General features: G+C 53.0%; 1 protein-coding gene across 36 annotated transcripts in view; it reads right to left on the minus strand.

The window, feature by feature from the left end:
- The window catches only part of ANKRD11 (ankyrin repeat domain containing 11), a 229,705-nt gene that overhangs the window by 137,142 nt on the left and 68,253 nt on the right, over window positions 1-24,310 (minus strand). The window lies entirely within an intron of this gene.

Raw genomic sequence — 24,310 nt, forward strand, 5'->3', positions numbered from 1 at the left:
ATTACCTGTGACCTCAGCACTCTGGGAGGCTGACATGAGGGACACTGTGAAACAGCTGAAGATTACCTGTGACCTCAGCACTCTGGGAGGCTGACATGAGGGACACTGTGAAACAGGTGAAGATTACCTGTGACCTCAGCACTCTGGGAGGCTGACATGAGGGACACTGTGAAACAGGTGAAGATTACCTGTGATCTCAGCACTCTGGGAGGCTGACATGAGGGACACTGTGAAACACGTGAAGATTACCTGTGACCTCAGCACTCTGGGAGGCTGACATGAGGGACACTGTGAAACAGCTGAAGATTACCTGTGACCTCAGCACTCTGGGAGGCTGACATGAGGGACACTGTGAAACAGCTGAAGATTACCTGTGACCTCAGCACTCTGGGAGGCTGACATGAGGGACACTGTGAAACAGGTGAAGACTACCTGTGACCTCAGCACTCTGGGAGGCTGACATGAGGGACACTGTGAAACAGATGAAGATTACCTGTGACCTCAGCACTCTGGGAGGCTGACATGAGGGACACTGTGAAACAGGTGAAGATTACCTGTGACCTCAGCACTCTGGGAGGCTGACATGAGGGACACTGTGAAACAGATGAAGATTATCTGTGACCTCAGCACTCTGGGAGGCTGACATGAGGGACACTGTGAAACAGGTGAAGACTACCTGTGACCTCAGCACTCTGGGAGGCTGACATGAGGGACAGTGTGAAACAGGTGAAGACTACCTGTGACCTCAGCACTCTGGGAGGCTGACATGAGGGACACTGTGAAACAGGTGAAGATTACCTGTGACCTCAGCACTCTGGGAGGCTGACATGAGGGACACTGTGAAACAGCTGAAGATTACCTGTGACCTCAGCACTCTGGGAGGCTGACATGAGGGACAGTGTGAAACAGCTGAAGACTACCTGTGACCTCAGCACTCTGGGAGGCTGACATGAGGGACACTGTGAAACAGGTGAAGACTACCTGTGACCTCAGCACTCTGGGAGGCTGACATGAGGGACAGTGTGAAACAGGTGAAGACTACCTGTGACCTCAGCACTCTGGGAGGCTGACATGAGGGACACTGTGAAACAGGTGAAGATTACCTGTGACCTCAGCACTCTGGGAGGCTGACATGAGGGACACTGTGCAACAGCTGAAGATTACCTGTGACCTCAGCACTCTGGGAGGCTGACATGAGGGACAGTGTGAAACAGCTGAAGATTACCTGTGACCTCAGCACTCTGGGAGGCTGACATGAGGGACACTGTGAAACAGCTGAAGATTACCTGTGACCTCAGCACTCTGGGAGGCTGACATGAGGGACAGTGTGAAACAGCTGAAGATTACCTGTGACCTCAGCACTCTGGGAGGCTGACATGAGGGACAGTGTGAAACAGGTGAAGACTACCTGTGACCTCAGCACTCTGGGAGGCTGACATGAGGGACAGTGTGAAACAGGTGAAGACTACCTGTGACCTCAGCACTCTGGGAGGCTGACATGAGGGACACTGTGAAACAGGTGAAGATTACCTGTGACCTCAGCACTCTGGGAGGCTGACATGAGGGACACTGTGCAACAGCTGAAGATTACCTGTGACCTCAGCACTCTGGGAGGCTGACATGAGGGACAGTGTGAAACAGCTGAAGATTACCTGTGACCTCAGCACTCTGGGAGGCTGACATGAGGGACACTGTGAAACAGCTGAAGATTACCTGTGACCTCAGCACTCTGGGAGGCTGACATGAGGGACACTGTGAAACAGGTGAAGATTACCTGTGACCTCAGCACTCTGGGAGGCTGACATGAGGGACACTGTGAAACAGGTGAAGATTACCTGTGACCTCAGCACTCTGGGAGGCTGACATGAGGGACACTGTGAAACAGGTGAAGATTACCTGTGACCTCAGCACTCTGGGAGGCTGACATGAGGGACACTGTGAAACAGCTGAAGATTACCTGTGACCTCAGCACTCTGGGAGGCTGACATGAGGGACACTGTGAAACAGCTGAAGATTACCTGTGACCTCAGCACTCTGGGAGGCTGACATGAGGGACACTGTGAAACAGGTGAAGACTACCTGTGACCTCAGCACTCTGGGAGGCTGACATGAGGGACACTGTGAAACAGATGAAGATTACCTGTGACCTCAGCACTCTGGGAGGCTGACATGAGGGACACTGTGAAACAGCTGAAGACTACCTGTGACCTCAGCACTCTGGGAGGCTGACATGAGGGACACTGTGAAACAGGTGAAGACTACCTGTGACCTCAGCACTCTGGGAGGCTGACATGAGGGACACTGTGAAACAGATGAAGATTACCTGTGACCTCAGCACTCTGGGAGGCTGACATGAGGGACACTGTGAAACAGGTGAAGATTACCTGTGACCTCAGCACTCTGGGAGGCTGACATGAGGGACACTGTGAAACAGATGAAGATTACCTGTGACCTCAGCACTCTGGGAGGCTGACATGAGGGACACTGTGAAACAGGTGAAGACTACCTGTGACCTCAGCACTCTGGGAGGCTGACATGAGGGACAGTGTGAAACAGGTGAAGACTACCTGTGACCTCAGCACTCTGGGAGGCTGACATGAGGGACACTGTGAAACAGGTGAAGACTACCTGTGACCTCAGCACTCTGGGAGGCTGACATGAGGGACACTGTGAAACAGGTGAAGATTACCTGTGACCTCAGCACTCTGGGAGGCTGACATGAGGGACACTGTGAAACAGATGAAGATTACCTGTGACCTCAGCACTCTGGGAGGCTGACATGAGGGACACTGTGAAACAGCTGAAGACTACCTGTGACCTCAGCACTCTGGGAGGCTGACATGAGGGACACTGTGCAACAGCTGAAGACTACCTGTGATCTCAGCACTCTGGGAGGCTGACATGAGGGACACTGTGAAACAGGTGAAGATTACCTGTGACCTCAGCACTCTGGGAGGCTGACATGAGGGACACTGTGAAACAGATGAAGATTACCTGTGACCTCAGCACTCTGGGAGGCTGACATGAGGGACACTGTGCAACAGCTGAAGACTACCTGTGACCTCAGCACTCTGGGAGGCTGACATGAGGAACACTGTGCAACAGCTGAAGACTACCTGTGATCTCAGCACTCTGGGAGGCTGACATGAGGGACACTGTGAAACAGATGAAGATTACCTGTGATCTCAGCACTCTGGGAGGCTGACATGAGGGACACTGTGAAACAGGTGAAGATTACCTGTGACCTCAGCACTCTGGGAGGCTGACATGAGGGACACTGTGAAACAGGTGAAGATTACCTGTGACCTCAGCACTCTGGGAGGCTGACATGAGGGACACTGTGCAACAGCTGAAGACTACCTGTGATCTCAGCACTCTGGGAGGCTGACATGAGGGACACTGCGAAACAGGTGAAGACTACCTGTGACCTCAGCACTCTGGGAGGCTGACATGAGGGACACTGTGAAACAGGTGAAGATTACCTGTGACCTCAGCACTCTGGGAGGCTGACATGAGGGACACTGTGAAACAGGTGAAGATTACCTGTGACCTCAGCACTCTGGGAGGCTGACATGAGGGACACTGTGAAACAGGTGAAGATTACCTGTGACCTCAGCACTCTGGGAGGCTGACATGAGGGACACTGTGAAACAGCTGAAGACTACCTGTGACCTCAGCACTCTGGGAGGCTGACATGAGGGACAGTGTGAAACAGCTGAAGATTACCTGTGACCTCAGCACTCTGGGAGGCTGACATGAGGGACAGTGTGAAACAGCTGAAGATTACCTGTAACCTCAGCACTCTAGGAGGCTGACATGAGGACTGCTTGAGCCCAGGAGTGTGAGACCAGCCTGGGCAACACAGGGAGACCCCATCTCTTAAAAAAAATTTTTTTTTAACAAAACAATAAAAAAACAAAAATAGCTGGGTGTGTTGGCACCTGCCTGTGGTTTCAGATACTCAGAGGGCTGAGGCAGGAGGAAGGTTTGAGCCTGGGAGGTTGAGGCTGCAGTGAGCTGTATGACTGTGCCACTGCACTCTAGCCTGAGTGACAGAGAGAGATTGTGTGTCCAAAAAAAAAAAATCCCAATACACTGTTAGTGTCTCAAGCCCAGGTTAGAAATTACTCGTCTAGTCTCTGACAGAAAAATCAGGTGGGCTAAGCAAAGGTGCTTTCTGGCCCAGGAGTACAGATGCAGTGGCAGGCACATGGCTCAGCTGGCTGTGCACAGCCACCCAGGATCCTGGGGCAGTCTCTGGACAAGGCCTGAAAGACCCCAGACAGACTCCCATCATCCCTCTCTCCCATCAGCATCATCAGTTTTTTAAAATTGTTAAAAAAGCTCCATGCTCTGTGAGATGCAGTTTCCAAGCAAGGCATTTTCAGTGTTGCCTCAACAGAAACTGCATCATCCCTGAACACTGACCTCCTGTCACAGCCCAGGTGGCTCCGAACACGGAGCAGGAGCATGATGACACAGCACGAGTCCACACAAGGACACCTCCTCATCAAGACAAGTCAGAGGCAGAACCGAGTTCAGGGGCCAGTGGCTGGCTTTGTTTATTGTTCATTTATCCGTAAGAGAAGCCCAGAGAGACAACTACAAGTGACCCAAGACACTCATAGGTGAGTGGATTAAACACCCGGCGTCCATCCAGACAACAGAATATTACCAAGCCCTGAAAAGACAAAAAAGGACCATAGACACATGCTGCTGGGTGAAAGCAGCCCGTCTCCAAGGACTACACACTGTAGGGTTCCGACTCTGACATCCAGGAAAGGGCAAAACTGTGCAGACACCACAAAGATCAGCGAATGCCAGGGGCTGGGGAGAGGGAGGGACGGAGGGATGTGCAGAAGGAACACGGGGGACCTGGGGCAGTGAAACTACTCTGTATGATACCACAACGGTGGGTCCACATCAGGATATGTTCATCCAACCATAGACTGCACAGCACCCGGTGGACCCTGAGGTCGTGTGGCCTGTGGGTGATGATGACACTGTCTCTAGGGCGGTCGCGACTATAACAAATGGCCGCTCTTGTGGGGATGCTGAGCCCAGGGGTGCGGGGGAACCCTCTGTAATTTATGTTCTATTTTGCTGTGAACCTAAAGCTAATATAAAAAATAAAGTCTACTTTTTTAAAGTGACCATCCTGTCAGAAAGACAAAATGGTCCCAGAGCACAGGGCTTGGATTCACACAGCACAGAATCGGCTCCCAGAGCACAGGAAGGTCCAGTGCACCAGGACCAAGAAGCAGAGTAAGCCGAGTGACACAAGAGAGGGCAGCCTCTGCCCCAGGCTTCCTGCGCTGGGGGCCTGTCATCTGCTGCCCCAGGCTTCCCTGCGCTGGAGGCTGGTCATCTGCTGCCCCAGGCTTCCCTGCGCTGGAGGCTGGTCATCTGCTGCCCCAGGCTTCCCTGCGCTGGGGGACGGTCATCTGCTGCCCCAGGCTTCCCTGCGCTGGAGGCTGGTCATCTGCTGCCCCAGGCTTCCCTGCGCTGGGGGACGGTCATCTGCTGCCCCAGGCTTCCCTGCGCTGGGGGACGGTCATCTGCTGCCCCAGGCTTCCCTGCGCTGGGGGCCTGTCATCTGCTGCCCCAGGCTTCCCTGCGCTGGGGGACGGTCATCTGCTGCCCCAGGCTTCCCTGCGCTGGGGGACGGTCATCTGCTGCCCCAGGCTTCCCTGCGCTGGGGGACGGTCATCTGCTGCCCCAGGCTTCCCTGCGCTGGGGGACGGTCATCTGCTGCCCCAGGCTTCCCTGCGCTGGGGGACGGTCATCTGCTGCCCCAGGCTTCCCTGCGCTGGGGGACGGTCATCTGCTGCCCCAGGCTTCCCTGCGCTGGGGGACGGTCATCTGCTGCCCCAGGCTTCCCTGCGCTGGGGGACGGTCATCTGCTGCCCCAGGCTTCCCTGCGCTGGGGGACGGTCATCTGCTGCCCCAGGCTTCCCTGCGCTGGGGGCCGGTCATCTGCTGCCCCAGGCTTCCCTGCGCTGGGGGCCGGTCATCTGCTGCCCCAGGCTTCCCTGCGCTGGGGGCCGGTCATCTGCTGCCCCAGGCTTCCCTGCGCTGGGGGCCGGTCATCTGCTGCCCCAGGCTTCCCTGCGCTGGGGGCCGGTCATCTGCTGCCCCAGGCTTCCCTGCGCTGGGGGCCGGTCATCTGCTGCCCCAGGCTTCCCTGCGCTGGGGGCCGGTCATCTGCTGCCCCAGGCTTCCCTGCGCTGGGGGCCGGTCATCTGCTGCCCCAGGCTTCCCTGCGCTGGGGGCCGGTCATCTGCTGCCCCAGGCTTCCCTGCGCTGGGGGCCGGTCATCTGCTGCCCCAGGCTTCCCTGCGCTGGGGGCCGGTCATCTGCTGCCCCAGGCTTCCCTGCGCTGGGGGCCGGTCATCTGCTGCCCCAGGCTTCCCTGCGCTGGGGGCCGGTCATCTGCTGCCCCAGGCTTCCCTGCGCTGGGGGCCGGTCATCTGCTGCCCCAGGCTTCCCTGCGCTGGGGGCCGGTCATCTGCTGCCCCAGGCTTCCCTGCGCTGGGGGATGGTCATCTGACGGGAACCCCTGCAGCCACCTGGACCAGCTGCACACACCTTGGACGCCTGTCACCCTCCACCCTCTGCAGACACCCTCTCACAGGCTCCACCCTGCTCAGGTTCACAGACACATCCCCCGTCTGCCCCGGTGCTGCCTGGCATGGCACCCAAGACCAAGATGGAAAGGGAGGCCCCGCGTGTGGGTGGACAAATCCACAACACGCTGGCCCTCAAGTTTTCTCAGTGATGTTATATATTTCTCTCTTCCCCCCACCCGCCCTCCCCCTCCCCAGAGGGAGTCTTGTTCTGCTGCTCAGGCTGGAATGCAATGGTGTGATCTCGACTCACTGCAACCTCTGCCTCCCAAGTTCAAGCAATTCTCCTGCCTCAGCCTTCCAAGACGGCCGCCACCACGCCCGGCTAACATTTGGATTTTTAGTAGAGACCGGGTTTCGCCATGTTAGCCAGGCTGGTCTCGAACTCCTGACCTCGTGATCCACCCACCTTGGCCTCCCAAAGTGCTGGGATTACAGCACGAGCCACTGCGTCTGGCATTAAATTTCTCTCTTGATTATGCAGCCACTAAATATCACGCTGGGATAATGGGAAATTAATGCTAAGCTTTAAAATGCAGAATGTAAAGCCTTATATCCAGAGTAATCCTTATTTTGTAAAAAGTACATGATATATTCAACATTTTAGATTTACATGTTTTATCTTGGGTGGAAGGATTACAGGCGATTTTTACTTTCTTCTCTATGCTTTATTTACTGGTGTTATGAGTTGAAATGTGTCCCCCAAGAATGGTATGTTGAAGTCCTAGCCCCCCAACACCACAGACGATGGCCTTCCTGGGAAACAGGGTCTTTGCAGATGATCCAGGTGAGATCGCTAGGGTGGGCCCTCACCCCACAGAACTAGCTTCCTTCTAGAAAGGGCAGACGTGGACACTGAGCTGTGCACGCAGGCAGAACGCTGGGTGAAGAGGGAGGCGGAGATCGTGGTGATGCGTCTACAAGCCCGGGCGCACCAGAGACTCCCCCATCCCCCAGAACCTGGAGGGAGGCCTGGAGCAGATGCCCGCCCCCACCCCTCCAGCACCGCAGAAGGAACCGGCCCTGCAGACAGCTTGGTCTCAGAGCCGTGGGAGAACAGATCCTTGCTGTGGAAGCTCCTGGTCTGTGGTGATTTATCACGGCAGCCCCGAAAGACCCCCACACCAAGTTTCACTCTCTGTCCATGGACCTCTTTAATGGAAATCCTGACTTTTCCATAAGGCACTGAATCTGTGTAACTTTTAGAGTAAGGAGGACGACCTTCAGTTCACTGCATGAAAGCACAGCCCTTCCAACAAAGGCAGGCGAAATGTGGAGCCAATTATATCTGGGTGCCTACACGTGACTTACGCCAGTTCTTTGTAGAAAGAATGAGGCTTGTCTCAGTGATACTAATGTACAGTTCACATGAACTCCTAACCTTAGCCAGCCACAATAAGGTATCTGGGATTGAGCGCTTATTTAAATTGGTACGCACATCAATTTAAATTTAGGTAGTAGCTCAGCCTGTACCTAACACATGAGGAAGCCGAGGCGGGAAGATTGCTTGACTCCAAGAGTTCAAGAGCATCCTGGGAATGACAGGGAGACCCCGCCTCTAGAAAAACATTTAAAAATTGCTGGGTATGGTGCCGCACACCAGCAGAGTCCCAGCTACTCGGGAGGCTGAGGTGGGAGGATTGGTTGAGCCTGGGAGTTCAAGCCTTGAGTGAGCTGTGGGTGGGGGGGGGCAGCACTGCGGGGTGAGGTGAAGGGGGTGGTTCTGCGGGAGGAGGTGAGGGGGCTCTGCGAGGTTAGGAGAGGGGGCGGGGGCTCTGTGGGGTGAGATGGGGGGTCTCTGCGGGGTGAGGTGAGGGGACAGCGCTGTGGGATGAGGTGAGGTGGGGTGGGGGTTCTGCGGAATGAGGTTGGGGGGGCGGCACTGCGGGAGGAGGTGGGCGGGGTGGGGCCTGCAGACCCTCCAGGCTCTCCCGGGGGAAGGAGCCCCATCAGGGCCAGCACTGCGCCACTCCCAACAAAGCAGGCACCCTAGCCTTCCAGTGGAGACCTCCTTTCCGCCTGGGCTCCAGCTCTAGAGCAAGGCCAGTCACCTCAGCCCCACCATCAAACACCAGGCTCCACGTAGGCACTGCCCTAGGAGGTCGCTCAACTACGTGGTGGCGGGTGGCCAGGAACACTGCTGTCATCACTGCACGTGGACACATCATCAACCTCTCAGCGTGACGTGCCCTCGTGCTTTCAGGTAAAACACTACAGAGAAACTTCCTGTTGGCAGGTGGACCCCGCACTCCCTAGGGCCTGATCTGCTCCCTCTCTTCTGCTTTACGGGCACTGACAGGAAGTATCTGATGCGCACTCACTCACACCAGCCACTCACTCACACCAGCCACGCAGATGTTGTGAGCAATCCTGTGTGGCCTGCTCCCCACTCCTGACCGGCCCCTCCTGACTGGCCCCAGCACCGTGTGGAAGAACATGGAGGAGCTCATCTGTCTGAGGATAGGGAGCAGCAGAGCACACGCAGGTGAGGGCAGAGCGGGGAACCCAAGTCCCGAGGAAGTTTCTCAGTAAGCGAGGCCCCACGCTCTGGGAGGGCACCCCCAGGAAACCCACACATAAAGCAACTGGACACATGCTCAACTACGACTGGGCAATGACGGTAGCTTAAAAAAAAAAAAAAAGTACACCACCAAACAGACAAAGACCAGAGACCACTTACATAAAAGCCCTGCTGCCTCCCAGGGAAGGGGTTTCAAAACACTTCTTTAGGTGAGCACGACAGCACGTGCCTTTAATCACAGCTACTCAAGAGGCTGAGGCAGGAAGATGACTTGAGGCCATAAGTTTGAGGCCAATCTGGGCAACAGAGCAAGCCCACCTCTAAAAAAGTAAAAATAAAAAAATTAGGCGGGTGTGGTGACATGCGTCTGGAATCCCAGCTACTCGGAAGGCTGAGGAAGGGGCATCATTTCAGTCCCAGAGTTGAGGCTGCAGTAAGCCATGACTGCACTCCAGCCTGGTCAACAAAGCAAGACTTGTCTCTTAAAAAAGCAAAACAACAACACATCTTTATATTATAGGGCACAGAAAGGAGCAAGATTATAAAACTAAAATAGGGTGAAAGAATGCAAGAGACTCAGAACTATGGCAAACTTATAACTAAAATTCCAAACTACAAGAAACTCTCAGAGCAAACGCTGCACCACATAAGCTGCTAGCCCGGCACATGATTGTGAAGAATCAGGAGTCCTCTCAGCACCAACAGACAGTCATGGACACAGCCCACAGGTGGCTTGACCCACCAGCCTCAGGCAGCATGGGGCTGAGAGGGGAAGCCCAGTTTGGGCTACTGTAGAACCCTGTTCTAGTCTCCTATCCACCCTCACCAAGGCACTAAATCACCAGCAAAGACTCTGAGAACATCAACATCTGTGTAACTAAAGAAAATGGAAGTGCAGGAAGGAATACATTTTTGTAATCAAAGGGCATGAAAAAAATTGCCTTTGCTGAAAACACTGAAAAGGTACAACCCTATTATGTCTCCTGCTAGGAAAAATTTTCCTCTGCTTTTAAAGGATTAATAGCCACAAAATATTATTTTGTTATTCTGGTGTCCTCCAGAAAATGAGCCAACAGTTTGAAGGGTATGGGGTAAAGAGAAGAGAAGGAAAAGCTGCTTTTGAAAACACTGTTGACTCGCAAAGTTACCAGCACTCTATCAGGCTAATGCCTAGGTCAGGAGAAGACAGACGCAGTCACTACTATGGATCCTGAGGGCGAGAAACTCTGGATGCCACGAAGTGGCATGTTCAACCTTCCTACAAGCACACAGAGGTGAAGCCTGGAGAACAGGCAGGGACAGGCCCAGCTGGCCATGTGCTCAGCCACACCTACCTCGCAAGGTCATTCTGAGGATGAAGGCATCATGGATCCAAATGCCACCTTGAGGCTGAATGTACTACACAATAAAAGAACCACTGTAAATCACACTATTGACTCTTGCTTGGTTGATGTTCTTTCCTTTACAGTAAAGTGAACTCGTGGACAAACATCGTGTCCACAGACCACCATAAATGTAGTTTGTTGTTTTAAATAAAACTGAAATCAGACTTCCAAAAAGAAACATCTAAAAACTTCTCCTCTCCCATCCCACCAGAGCCATGGCCCACAACACAGCCCGACGCCCCGTCACACGCTCTCACAGGACAACTGCCCACACCAGTTAACCTGGTGTCACGGTGGAGCCGAGGTTGCGGTGAGTGGAGATCACGCCATTGCACTCCAGCCTGGGCGACAGAGCAAGACTCCATCTCAAAAAAATAAATAAATAAAAAATCTTGTGGAAGGAGGTACCACAGATGCGGTCTGTTGTGGAACAAAATGCCGTTACGTGGGGCATGACTGTATTCTGTAGGGCACATTTGCAAAACAGCTCCTCTAGTCACATAGGTAACTGTTTTTGAGACAAGTTCTGGCTCTGTCACGCAGGCTGGAGTGCAGTGGTGTGATATGAGCTCACCGTAGCCTCGACCTCCTGGGCTCAGGTGATCCTCCCACCTCGGCTTCCCCAACTAGCTGTGACTACAGGCACGTGCCACCACACCTGGCTCATTTTTTTTTTTTGGTAGAGACAGGGTTCTCACTATGTTTTCCAGTCTGGTCTCGAACTCCTGGGTTGCAGCAATCCTCCCGCCTCAGCCTCCCAAAGTGCTGGGATTACAGGCCTGAGCCGCCATGCCCGGCTTTCTAGGTAACTTTCCTATCAGCCTTCCTGACTGCTGCAGGTAAGGCATGTTCTCACAGGGACAATTCAGGAAATGCACCAAAGTGTCCTCAAGGCCTGTCCACGAAGCTCCTCCTTCCAGCCAGACCCTGGGGCTTAGGGGTCAAATTCCTCACACCTTCCCCCAGCGCTCCTCACAAAGGATGCACTGCAGTCAATCCCAACTTAGCTCCAGCAAGAATAATCCCAGCACTTTGGGAGCCAACGCCGGCAGATCACCTGAGGACAGGAGTTCGAGAACAGTCTGGCCAACATGGTAAAGCCCTGTCTCTACTAAAAAGACAAAAACTTACCGGGCGTGGTGGCACACACCTGCAATCTCGGCTACTCAGGAGGCTGAGGCGGAAGAATCACCTGAACCCCGAAGGCAGAGGCTGCAGTGAGCCAAGATCGCATAACTGCACTCCAGCCTGGGTGACAGAGGGAGACTCCCTCTCAAAAAAAAAAAAAAAAAAAAAAAACCTTCAGCCAGAAAATCACCAAAGTCCTAAGTCTGGTTATGCCCTTTGTTTTCTATTTCTTAATAATAAAAACACAGCAAGGGGTTTGGTGCTGTGAGCAAGGGGCTCTCTGAGAGTTGGCGCCCACATGTGCTGGTCTCCAGGACAGACATGTCTCAGGCCAACGGCACTGACAGAAGCACAGACCCTCACCGCCAGGTCACAGCGGACACGGGAAACCCACACCTGGGCCTCGGCCACACTCCTGAGGGCGACAAAACACCAGCCGGCGCGCTCTGAGACTTGCGGTCAGTCCTAGAGGAGAAGCAGCAGCTGCTGAGAAGACCGCACGGGCAAAGGAGCCACCGTGCACCGTGACAAGACAACATGTTCGTTGGCCATGCCCGGTGTCAGCACGCAGACACACAGGCACCAGAGGCTGCAGCGAGGAAGACAGATGTGCTTCCCCAGTGCTTATGGTCTGGGTGGGGACAGAAAAGAGACAAGGAAGGCCCAGGGCAGGACATCAGACACAGGGTTTTAGTTAACCAGGACTGTGATGCCGGCATCTGCCTGGAGGAAGGAAGGACAGACTTCTGAAGAAGATGGACCTCAGTGCCTGCTTCACGCTGATAAGCGATCCCACCAAGCATGACCCACAGCACAGGACAAAGCCTTGTGTCCAGGACAGGGTGCCCTCCGGGAGGCAGCAGAAAGGACAGCTGTGGAATATGGAAGGGGAAAAGGAAAAGGGAACAGGAGACAAATCAGCAACATTAAGAACATCAGGCCGGACGTGGTGGCTCACGCCCATAATCCCAGCACTTTGGGAGGCCGGGGGAAGGGGGAGCAGATCACTTGAGGTCAGGAGTTTGAGACCAGCCTGGACAATATGGTGAAACCCTGTCTCTACTAAAAACACAAAAAATTAGCCGGACATGGTGACAGGCATCTGTAACCCCAGGTACTCGGGAGGCTGAGGCTGGAGAAGCCCTTGAACCCAGGAGGCGGAGGAGGCGGCGAGTTGAGACGCGCCACTGCACTCCAGCCTGGGCAACAAGAGCGAAACCCTGTCTCAAAAAGATAAAAAAAAAAGAACACGCAGACAGAAAAGAATGACCTAAGAAGGCATACGAGGAACATCAGCATCTTAAGGAAAGGACTGACAGAAAAAGACTCATATTTTTATATAAGGAACACGGGGGGAAAAAGAAAAAAAAATTAAAAGGAAAAGATTAATAGATGATATGGCCAGAGGTTTAAAGAAAGAGACAATGAGATAAAAGAAGGAAGCCCCAGCAACACTGGGCTGCCTCCCCAGGCCCTTCCCAGCATTTCCTGCCAGCAGGGCCCCGGCCCCAAGCCAAAAAGGAACCACGTTCACCTCGTCAGGGCTGTTGCACGACAGCCGCACACACCTAAGAAACAAACTCCTTCTGGGCCGCGCAACATGGCTCACACCTGCAATCCAAGCACTTTGGGAGGCCGAGGCAGGTGGATTGCTTGAGTTCAGGAGTTCAAGACCAGCCTGAGTAACACGGCGAGACGCCGTCTCTATCAAACACACATACACACACACACACATAGACACACACAGAATTAGCCAGGCATTGTGGTGTGCCCCTGCGGTCCCAGCTACTTGAGAGGCTGAGAGGCTGAAGCAGGAGGATCGCTTGGGCCCAGGAGGCAGAGGCTGCAATGAGCCGTGATCCGGCCACTGCACTCCCACCTGAGTGAGAGTCAGATCCTGTCTCCCTCCAAAAAAAAAAAAAAGAAGAATAAGAAATATTAACTCCTTTGTCCACATAGTAAAACTCAGTCTTCCATTAACTTCAAAAAGCCAAACTGATAAGTTTTTAAGTAAAGAACAAACACATCTATAGCAAAGTGTGGAAAATCACTGTGGTCACTCCCCGGCTACAGCTGCCATGCAGTGGTAGTGCCCCTGCCCTCAAGCTGGTCCCAGACTCAAACAGGAAGCCACTGCACATGTGTGACCACTGGCCAGGCAAAGAGAGGCCAAGACAGCTCGAAGGACTTGCGCATGGCCCCAGAAGGCTGCACTATGTGGCAAGCACTGGATGCATATAGATACTCGGCCAAGAAACTCCCTGAGAGAGCTCACACCAGCGCTGTTCCCTCGGAAGCCCAGTTCTCCACCCTAGAGAAGTGGCAGCCCTTCCACATTCACTTTAGCCTTGGGCTACCACAGACATGGTGACCAGGACAAAGAGGCGTGAAGCTGGCAAAACCACCAGGTTTGATGCACGGAAAGGCCAGCATCAGCACCCAGTTGCCTGGGCAGAGGAGGAAGAGGATGGCAGGTACACAGGCCGTTAGAAACGGCCTCACCCTGACCCTGAGCGTGGTGGCAACTGGCCGACCCAGATTCCCTCACCCTGCTCTGGCACACCGCAGGCCAGCTGCATCTGGCAGGAGTGTAACAGCCAGTGCCCAGGCTGACGAGCGTGAGCACTGCCCCACGCACACTCAGACCCTCAGGATGAGCATGAAAGACGTCCCAGCCGTGCCCACAGCTACAGCAGCCCCTCCTCGCACCCCCTGCCACCCTCCCTAGAGTCCAGCGCTAATACAACCGCCTCTGGCCTCAAGAGTCCCCGGGACTCACTCACTCACTTCACTGATCAGCCGTGGAATCCTGAATTCAAACCCTACTTCCTAAACATCTTTTGAGGCCTACATTCCTCTTGTAATAAAAATAAGGAAAATGCAATTTTCTGGGATTTTGTAGGAAAAAAAGAGAACATAAGTGAAGATATCTAGCAGAGCATGTGCCTCTCACAGACCTTAGGAGTTACTGGGAAATACAAGTGAACAGGCCGCTGTGGAGTGCGGTTTCTAAAAGTAGGAGGAATACAGAAAAGGCGGCCCCAACCCTGCCTCTGGGAGCAAAACCAAAAAGAGCCACAGCCACAGCAGAGAATTCAGAAAAGCCACCTGCACAAAAGGCCAGAGCAGCCAAGGGAAGCTGGGGGCCCAGGCCAGTGAGCCCTGGGGCCAGGTATCAGGCCCCTCAAAGAGCAGAAAACATTTTTTAGGTGAAGCCGACAGTCTGAGGAAATGAGATGAGCTCACACACCTGATGACAGCTTCCCTCAGCAATTCCACCCGCCTCCACAGGACTCAGACCAAGTCCTGGTGTTAGAATAAATCACTAGGCTACAAGAAAGCTCAAACCCCCACAGGTTCTAGCACCCCTAGCCACCAACACAAGTCTGTTCAAGATCCACCTATCAACAGGGGTGGGGTGGGAAGGTGGTCCCCATCCTTAGGCCATTCTTCCTCCGTGGGTTGCAGCCAGGGTTTCCCGTGGGTCGTCTTGCGCACGTCACGGCCCTGCCCACAGCATAAAAACATACAGGTGTGAGGGAGATGAGAAAGACAGCCAGCTTTTCACAAGAGCAGGAAAGGCTGGGTGCTGCGACTCACGCCTGTAATCACACAGCTTTGGGAGGCAGAGGAGGAAGGACTGCTTAAGGCCAGGAGTTCCAGGCCAGTCTGAGCAACATAGCAAGATCCTGCTGTACCAAAACACACACACACACACGAAAACTGGTTGTCGTGTTACTAAAAGTTTCCATTACAACACTGAAGTTTAGAATACACTATTACTAGGCCAAAATATCCTGGCATTTTATAGGATTTCTTTAACAAAATCTGATCACATCTAAACTGGCATCTTTCTGCTCACTTCTCAATTTCAATCTAAATTTATTTATTTATTTATTTATTTTTTGAGATGGGAATCTCGCTCTGTCGCCCAGGCTGGAGTGCAGTGGCACAATCTCAACTCACTGCAAGCTCCGCCTCCCGGGTTCACGCCATTCTCCTGCCTCAGCCTCCTGAGTAGCTGGGACTACATGCGCCCGCCACCACGCCCGGCTGATTTTTTGTATTTTTAGTAGAGACGGGGTTTCACGGTGTGAGCCGGGATGGTCTCGATCTCCTGACCTCGTGATCCGCCCGCCTCGGCCTCCCAAAGTGCTGGGATTACAGGCGTGAGCCACCGCGTCCAGCCTCAATCTAAATTTAAAACACAGTTTGCTGTTCAGCTACAGGGCGGAATTTCACACGGAGCAGGCACCTCACAGATGCCAACCCGGTGGGTACGGCCCTTTGAGTGTCACCTAAAGCCTCATAAAATCATCACCAAGCCCATCCCCAAAAGCTGTAGTTAGTAAGCCACCAGGATTTGATATTTAGAAACTTATCCCACTAACAAAAAACAAGCAAGAATAAATTTTAAACAAAGGCTGACTGTACCAAGGAAATGGAGAGAATCAACAGAAAAAGACTCATGGACACTGGTGTTGGGAGTGATGGTCTTAGCCCTCAGACCAGACTAAGACACCCTGCAGAGCTGAGGCCGTCAGGAACCACGCAGAGCCACGGAAGGGAAACACCTGCCCCGGGCTACAAAGGCCACCCTCTGCCCTCTGCTTACTGCTCTGGTTCTGCCCTCCAGACACATGCAGGTCCCTAAAGCAGCTGCTATCCTGCTGACGTGCTGACACCATCAGATATGAACAAGAATCCCAGTTTTATTTTTCCTAATAAATAAATCATCCATTTAGCAAAACGTCAACGATACCAAAAGCTATCAAAGCATCCTTGGATTTACAAAGAACCCTCGCTCCTCATTTCCCTTATTTTCCCATGCCCAGGCAGAGAGCCCTCTAAGCCCATGGGAAGCTTAACAGAAGGGGGTGGGGAGTGGCCAACTGTGGCCAGGGCAAGACAGAAACCACATGTGCGTGAACACGTGTTCTACACAGAGCCTTATGTACTGGGCCACAGAGTAAGCAGAGCCGGGCAGCTCCTGCTGCCAAAGTCAACATGTTCAGGCTGCCCGGCCTCCACAGGCGCTTTCCTGAAAGCTGCCTGCAGAGAGAGGGGCGGCCAGGGCAGGAGGCAGGATCCTGAAGCTGCCTGCAGAGGGAGGGGCGGCCAGTGCAGGAGGCAGGATCCTGAAGCTGCCTGCAGAGAGAAGGGTGGCCAGGGCAGAAGGCAGCAGCACAGGGGCTCGGGCCCACGCTGGCTGTCCACACCCAGGGCCACGCCCCCATGACGGTGCCCTCCACCACATCCCCTCTCGTGTGTGCTGGTGCCACCATGGGGGCCCAGAGACCTTTTTGTTCTACTTCTCTTTCAAACTTGCAGCCCTGTGCCAGCAGCCAGCACTGCCTTCAGAATCCCTGCACACAAGCGGTGGGAAACCTTGACTGCACCGGAAGAGGAGCAGGCTACCCTGGCTGGGCCAGACGCTACACATCTTGCTGTCGAGATGGTCTACATTTCTTCCTTTTTTCTTTTTCTTGTAATCCTTCTGTCACCTAGAGCTGGAGTGCAGCGGTGTGATCATAGCTCACTACAACCTCTGCCTCCTGAGCTCAAGAGATCCTCCCACCTCAACCTCCCGAGTAACCATGACGACAGGCACGCACAACCATGCCTGGCTAATTTTTGTATTTTTTGGAGAGATGGGGTCTTGCCACGTTGCCCAGGCTGGTCTCGAACTCCTGACCTCAGGCAATCCTCCCACCTCAGCCTCCCAGAGTGCTGGGATTACAGACGCCATCTCATGGTGCCCGGCCAGTTTACATTCGGAACCCACCACTACCCCCTTGTTGACAGTAAGCACATCCCAAATCATTTTTCCCAATGGACAACACAAATAAATAATTAAGATCCTTATTCTAGAGTGGGGAAAAAAAGAGACTAGAATTCTCAGCAGAACTTGAGGAATCCAATGGCCAGTAACGAAGATGCCTCCCAGAGTCTCCTGGCCATGTTCCATCCCTCCCCTCAGCCAGGTACTGGGCTGAGATGTCTCCCAGAGTCTCCTGGCCATGTCCCATCCCTCCCCTCAGCCAGGTACTGGGCTCAGATGTCTCCCAGAGTCTCCTGGCCGTGCCCTATCCCTCCCCTCAGCCAGGTACTGGGCTGAGATGCCTTCCAGAGTCTCCTGGCTGTGCCCCATTCCTCCCCTCAGCCAGGTACTGGGGTGAGATGCCTTCCAGAGTCTCCTGGCCGTGCCCCATCCCTCCCCTCAGCCAGGTACCGGGCTGAGATGCCTCCCAGAGTCTCCCGGCCGTGCCCCATCCCTCCCCTCAGCCAGGTACCGGGCTGAGATGCCTCCCAGAGTCTCCCGGCCGTGCCCCATCCCTCCCCTCAGCCAGGTACCGGGCTGAGATGCCTCCCAGAGTCTCCCGGCCGTGCCCCATCCCTCCCCTCAGCCAGGTACCGGGCTGAGATGCCTCCCAGAGTCTCCTGGCCGTGCCCCATCCCTCCCCTCAGCCAGGTACCGGGCTGAGATGTCTCCCAGAGTCTCCTGGCCATGCCCCATCCCTCCCCTCAGCCAGGTACTGGGCTGAGATGCCTCCCAGAGTCTCCTGGCCGTGCCCCATCCCTCCCCTCAGCCAGGTACTGGGGTGCTCAGGCCACACCGGACCCTCCATCTCCTTCCTCCTACCTTCCTCTTCTTCTCAACAAAATCTAAGCAAGTTGTAAATGGGCCTTTTGGTGGCAATGATGTGTTAAGACACGCAGAGCCCTTACCCCATTTGCTACAGGAACCCAATTACATCTGGGAAGAAACAAGCGGGACAGGAAAAAGGTACATTGGTGTTTTTGCATCCATAAAGTTCACTTCAATTTAAACAGAACTTACTGAGTACTCTTATGCTAGATCCAGGCAAAATGTTTTTCACCCTCAGATACAAAAACATAGAGGAAAAAATTCCCTTAAGCCAGCTGTAAAAAATGATGGTATTAAAAAAACAAAACACTGGCCCCATGAGAATCACTGTAGTTAACAAAAGAAATACAATAACCGCAATATTATAACCTACAAACAAAAAGCCATTCTCAGTCCCCCAGCAGGACCTCTCCATGCTTCCCAGGTCAGCAGAGGACAGAGGACAGCAGAGGTCACAGGTCAGCAGAGGTCCCAGCACCCAGAGAGGGATTCCAGCTAAAAGCACACATGAGAGAAAACAGCTGACAGCCAGAGCTCCCAATGGGGAGCTCCAATGTTCCAAACCCTCCCCCAGGCCCTGGGACTCTCTGCCCATCAACCAGAGCCTGGAGGGGGAGGGAGTAGGAGGGGGCGCCACTCAGCCACAAGTGCCCGTTTTCACATGAACAAGTCTAACTTAAATGACACAGCATCTTCTATAAGTTATTGCAGTTTAAAGAGGCCTAGCCACAGATAATTCCTCCGAACTCTAAAATAAAAAACTGATTCTACTAAACAGTGGAGTTATTTATCTTGGCATAATTACTACGCATATTTCTTTGATAATAATGGAAGTATGGTGTTACCTGTTTCTAAATCCTAACAAAAACTTATGTTGAAAATGGAAGTGGGCCGGGTGCAGTGGCTCATGCCTGTAATCCCAGCACTTTGGGAGGCTGAGGTGGGCAGATCACGAGGTCAGGAGATCGAGACCATCCTGGCTAACACGATGAAACCCCGTCTCTACTAAAAATACAAAAAATTAGCCGGGCGTGGTGGCGGGCGCCTACAGTCCCAGCTACTCGGGAGGCTGAGGCAGGAGAATGGTGTGAACCCGGGAGGCGGAGCTTGCAGTGAGCCGAGGTCGAGCCACTGCACTCCAGCCTGGGCGACAGCCAGACTGTCTCAAAAAAAAAAAAAAAAAAAAGGAAATGGAAGTGAACTCACATTGGCACCTACAAATCCCTTACAGGCCTGCAAACCTAGTCCTGTGGCTGTCAGCAGCCGCGAGGAACCCCTGGAGCATTCTACGGCTGGACACAGAAACAGCCGACAAGCACCCCAGGGGGTGAGGGTGCCAGGGAGACTCTGCACTCCCACAACACCCTAGGGTGCACAGGGGCCTGCCCAGAAAGAGCCTCTCTCTGCTTTCAAGGCCAGACTGGGGGGAGGCAGGAGGGTGGTACCAAAGACAGCAGCCCTGCCCCTCCCCACCTCCAACCTGGCCACCCAGACAGGGACCCCAGCACACCAACAGCAAGCAGAGGGGGCTTGGCTCTGGCTGAGCCGACTTCCAGCCCAGCCACCACCACGGGCCTGCACACCCTCCGCCACGGGCCTGCACACCCTCCAGGATGCCAAAGGCACAGCTGCTCGAACTGCGCACTCGGGGACACCGAGGCGCACGATCGCACCTGCCTTACAAGTTCAACATTTCAGCAAGACAGAACCTGATTACTTTTCTATCTTGAATAGAGATGTCAATTAAAAATGTAAAACATTAAGTCCAAGCCTCTTTTCATATGAACAACACTGCCTTTGTTATCATTAACAAACCACTTTCAAAACCCCCAATTTTTGGGAAAGGTAATTTGAAAGTCCCATTTCACAGCAAGCACAAATGGAACACCCACATGTTGTGAGGGTCAGCAGCCCGCTGTCACTCACGGCCACACTCACTGGGAACCGCGTGCTGGGGTCATCGGGGGCCACGCAGCCGCACCGCCTGAGAGGACTAACCCTTCTGTTTTGCCAAGAAAGATGTCAGCTTCAACTACTTTTATAGTGGAGAAACAATTTACAAACTAAAATTGTTTTAAAGCCTCTATTTTCATGCAGTTTTGTTTCTGTAAAGTGTTATTTAATCTCTAAGGAAGTCTTTACAGTAGATATGACCGTGACCACTGTCCTGGGTAGGAGACTGAGGCTCGGAGAGGGGAAGGGAGGGGCCAGGGCCACAGAGCTAGCACCAGTCAGCCCATCACACAAGGCTATCGGGGACCCTGTGTCACTGCGGCCACACCTGGCCCAACCTCAGGGCAGGACCAGCCTAGAATCCACCCAAGCTGGGCACCTAAGTCATGCCCGGATGGGAGAAAAGAGCACAGCAGCGTGTACTGAAGAAGCGACGGTGGAGCTCATCTCAACGGCTCACATTCCACCCCAAGGAACCAAAGTGAAACACGGGAACGACACAAATACCAACATGAAAAATATCAGAGCACCTGTAACATTCTTCTCCTTCTTTATTTGGGACAGGGTCTCACCCTGCGGCCCAGGCTGGAGTGCAGTGGTGTGATCATAGCTCACTGCAGCCTCAACCTCCTGGGCTCAAGTGATCCTTCCTCCCCGCTCAGCCTCCCCAAGTAGCTGAGACCACAGGTGCATGCATGCCACCATGCCTGGCTCATTTTTTTATTTTTTGTAGAGATGCGGTCTTGTCATGTTACTCAGGCTGGTCTCGCACTCCTGAGCTCAAGTGATCTACCCACCCCTTCCTCCCAAAGTGCTGGGATTACAGGCGGGAGCCACTGCACCTGGCCAGCTATTCTTTTTTTTTTTTTGAGACGGAGTCTCCCTCTGTCGCCCAGGCTGGAGTGCAGTGGCGCGATCTCGGTTCACCGCAAGCCCCGCCTCCCAGGTTCACGCCATTCTCCTGCCTCAGCCTCCCAAGTAGCTGGGACTACAGGCGCCCGCCACCACGCCCGGCTAATTTTTTGTATTTTTAGTAGAGATGGGGTTTCACCGTGTTAGCCAGGACGGTCTCGATCTCCTGACCTCATGATCCACCCGCCTCGGCCTCCCAAAGTGCTGGGATTACAGGTGTGAGCCACTGTGCCCGGCGAGCTATTCTTTTTTTAAACCCTGCATTTTAATGCCAGATAAAACAATGGAGAACAGGCATTCAAGACCAGCCTGGCCAACACAGTGAAACCCTATCTCTACTAAAAACACAAAAACCAGCTGGGTGTGGTGGTGGGTACCTGTAATCCCAGCTAGTCGGGAGGCTGAGGCAGGAGAAACTCTTGAATCTGGGAGGTGGAGGTTGCAGTGAGCCGAGATTGCACCACTACACTCCAGGCCCTGCACAACAGAGCTAGACTCTGTTTAAAAAAAAAAAAAAAAAAAAAAAAAAAAAGGAGAACCAGCCTCAATGAGGTCCTCAGGAGGCCCTCACATGCCCATGTGGGTCATGGCGCCTCTGGTCACACTGCGCCCAACCTCTGCTCAGGAGGGCCTCTCTGTAGCAACACTGCAGTCTCCCTGATGGGAGGCCACAACAGACCTCATGCTAAGGGTCTTCCTCGTATTCAATCTAACCACCACAGGCAAACAAAAGACAAAATCAATACTGAGGATCTATAGTTCACAAAAGTGACAAATGGCATTAAACACCTTAGATTATTACTGTGGCATGGTCAAAAATGCCAACATTTCCTATGTCATTAAACCTAAGTATCAGTACATCTATTGTTCTCAATCCACTAGAGTGCTAGACATTTAGGCCAATTCCAGGTCCTGTCAGCAGAGTTGCTGATAGCTTGCTCCCCTTTAATCAGAGAAGCCTGTATTTTGAATCCATCGATTTTTTTTTTTTTGTCCAGAGACAGAGTCTTGCTCTGTCGCCCAGGCTGGAGTGCGGTGCTGTGATCTTGGCTCACTGAAACCGCCTCCCAGTTCAAGCAACGCTTCTGCCTCAGCCTCCCAACTAGCTGGGATCACAGGCATTCGCCACCACGTCCGGTTAATATTTACATTTTTAACAGAGATGGGGTTTCACCATGTTGGCCAGGCTGGTCTGGAACTCCTGGCCTCAAGTGATCCACCCACCTTGACATCTCAAAGTGCTGGGATTACAGGCATGAGCCACTGTGCCTGGCCACTAATTGCTGATTAATACTTTTATTTTTCACACTAGTAAGCAGCATTTTGGCCAGGTGTGGTGGCTCACACCTGTAATCCCAGCACTTTGGGAGGCTGAGGCAGGAGGATTGCTTGAGAGCAGGGGTTCAAGACAGGCCTGGACAACGTAACAAGACTCTGTTTCTACAAAAAAAAAAAAAAAAATTAAAAAAGAAAATGCAGCATTTTGCTTTTCCTTGTCATACATTAAGGTCAGCAGTATCCTTTTCACAAAGAGGCACAGCTCAGACCCTGGGGTGTGGGGTGCTCCCTCATCGCTGCCCCCCTTTTCCCATGTACCTGGCCCCTCCATGGCACCCCTTTTATCACAACCAGGCTCAGTCCACCTCCAGATCTTGAAAAATGTCTCACCTGATCACGAACATGCCCACTACCCAGGCTGGCTTCATTCTAACTACAAACCATCCCACAGATTAAGAGAAGACAATTCTAGACCTATTTTCAAGGATATCTCAGATTCCCTTTCCTTCAAACCTCACCTCTATTTCCAAGGAAAGAATTCAGTCATATGAAAGACAGCAGTCAGGTGTATTTTAAAGTGGCCTGACTCCAGGCGACTGAGATAAAGGACAGATACACCAAACTATGAAGCTCCCGAAAGAAGCTGCAGGAAAGGTTCTTTCACGTTTGCTAGGAGTGACAACACAAAACAGATTATGTATTTTTGGACTGTTCACTTTAAAACCATGACTCATACCTGGCCAAAATATGAAAATTTAATTTAGCCAAGTTTTCTCTTCAACTGCTGTCAATCCACATATCAGAGAAAATAACCTGCCAGTTCACCATGCGTCTCTGGAAGGAGGGAGGACTCTGCCCTACAGCGACACGTGCTTGCTCAGAGCCAAGGCCAAAGTCTTTTTGGAGACTGCTGCCGCTCCTCTCAAAAAACATGCCAGTGACTCCCAGGAGGAGGCAACGAGTCAGGGCTGGCGAACCAAGCTCCCACTCCTTACCTGCCAACCATACACACTGGTCTCCAGCTCCTAGGAAAAGCCAGAATAGCCATCTAGAGGGTTCAGCAGCAGCACTATGCCCAGAAGCACAGGACAGCCCGGCAAGACCACCAGGAACCTAACAAGAGCAGAAAAGCTCCCAGGATACAGAATCCTCATCCCAGGACAACCCGGCAAGACCACCAGGATCCTAACGAGCAGAACAGCCTCCAGGATACAGAATCCTCATCCAAGGACAACCCGGGAAGACCACCAGGATCCTAACGAGCAGAACAGCTCCCAGGATACAGAATCCTCATTCCAGGACAACCCGGCAAGACCACCAGGATCCTAACGAGCAGAACAGCTCCCAGGATACAGAATCCTCATCCCAGGACAACCCGGCAAGACCACCAGGATCCTAACGAGCAGAACAGCTCCCAGGATACAGAATCCTCATCCCAGGACAACCCGGCAAGACCACCAGGATCCTAACGAGCAGAACAGCTCCCAGGATACAGAATCCTCATCCCAGGACAACCCGGCAAGACCACCAGGATCCTAACGAGCAGAACAGCTCCCAGGATACAGAATCCTCATCCAAGGACAACCCGGGAAGACCACCAGGATCCTAACGAGCAGAACAGCTCCCAGAATACAGAATCCTCACGCAAACTGTTAACACAACATGCTCAGAGCACACAACACACAGCATGGGGTGGGGGTCTCAGTCATCACCAGACCATCTGAGGATGAAGAAAATTAAAGGAGGACGAGAGGAAATAAACTTCTTTTATAGGCTATTAACAACCTATTTAATTTTTCAGCAGATTTCTTCTCACTGTGACACCAAGGATCCCATTCATTAATCCAAAAACGCTTAC

This window comes from Pan troglodytes, chromosome 18 (genome assembly GCF_028858775.2).
Source record: "Pan troglodytes isolate AG18354 chromosome 18, NHGRI_mPanTro3-v2.0_pri, whole genome shotgun sequence".
In the NCBI taxonomy this organism is placed as follows: Eukaryota; Metazoa; Chordata; class Mammalia; order Primates; family Hominidae; genus Pan; species Pan troglodytes.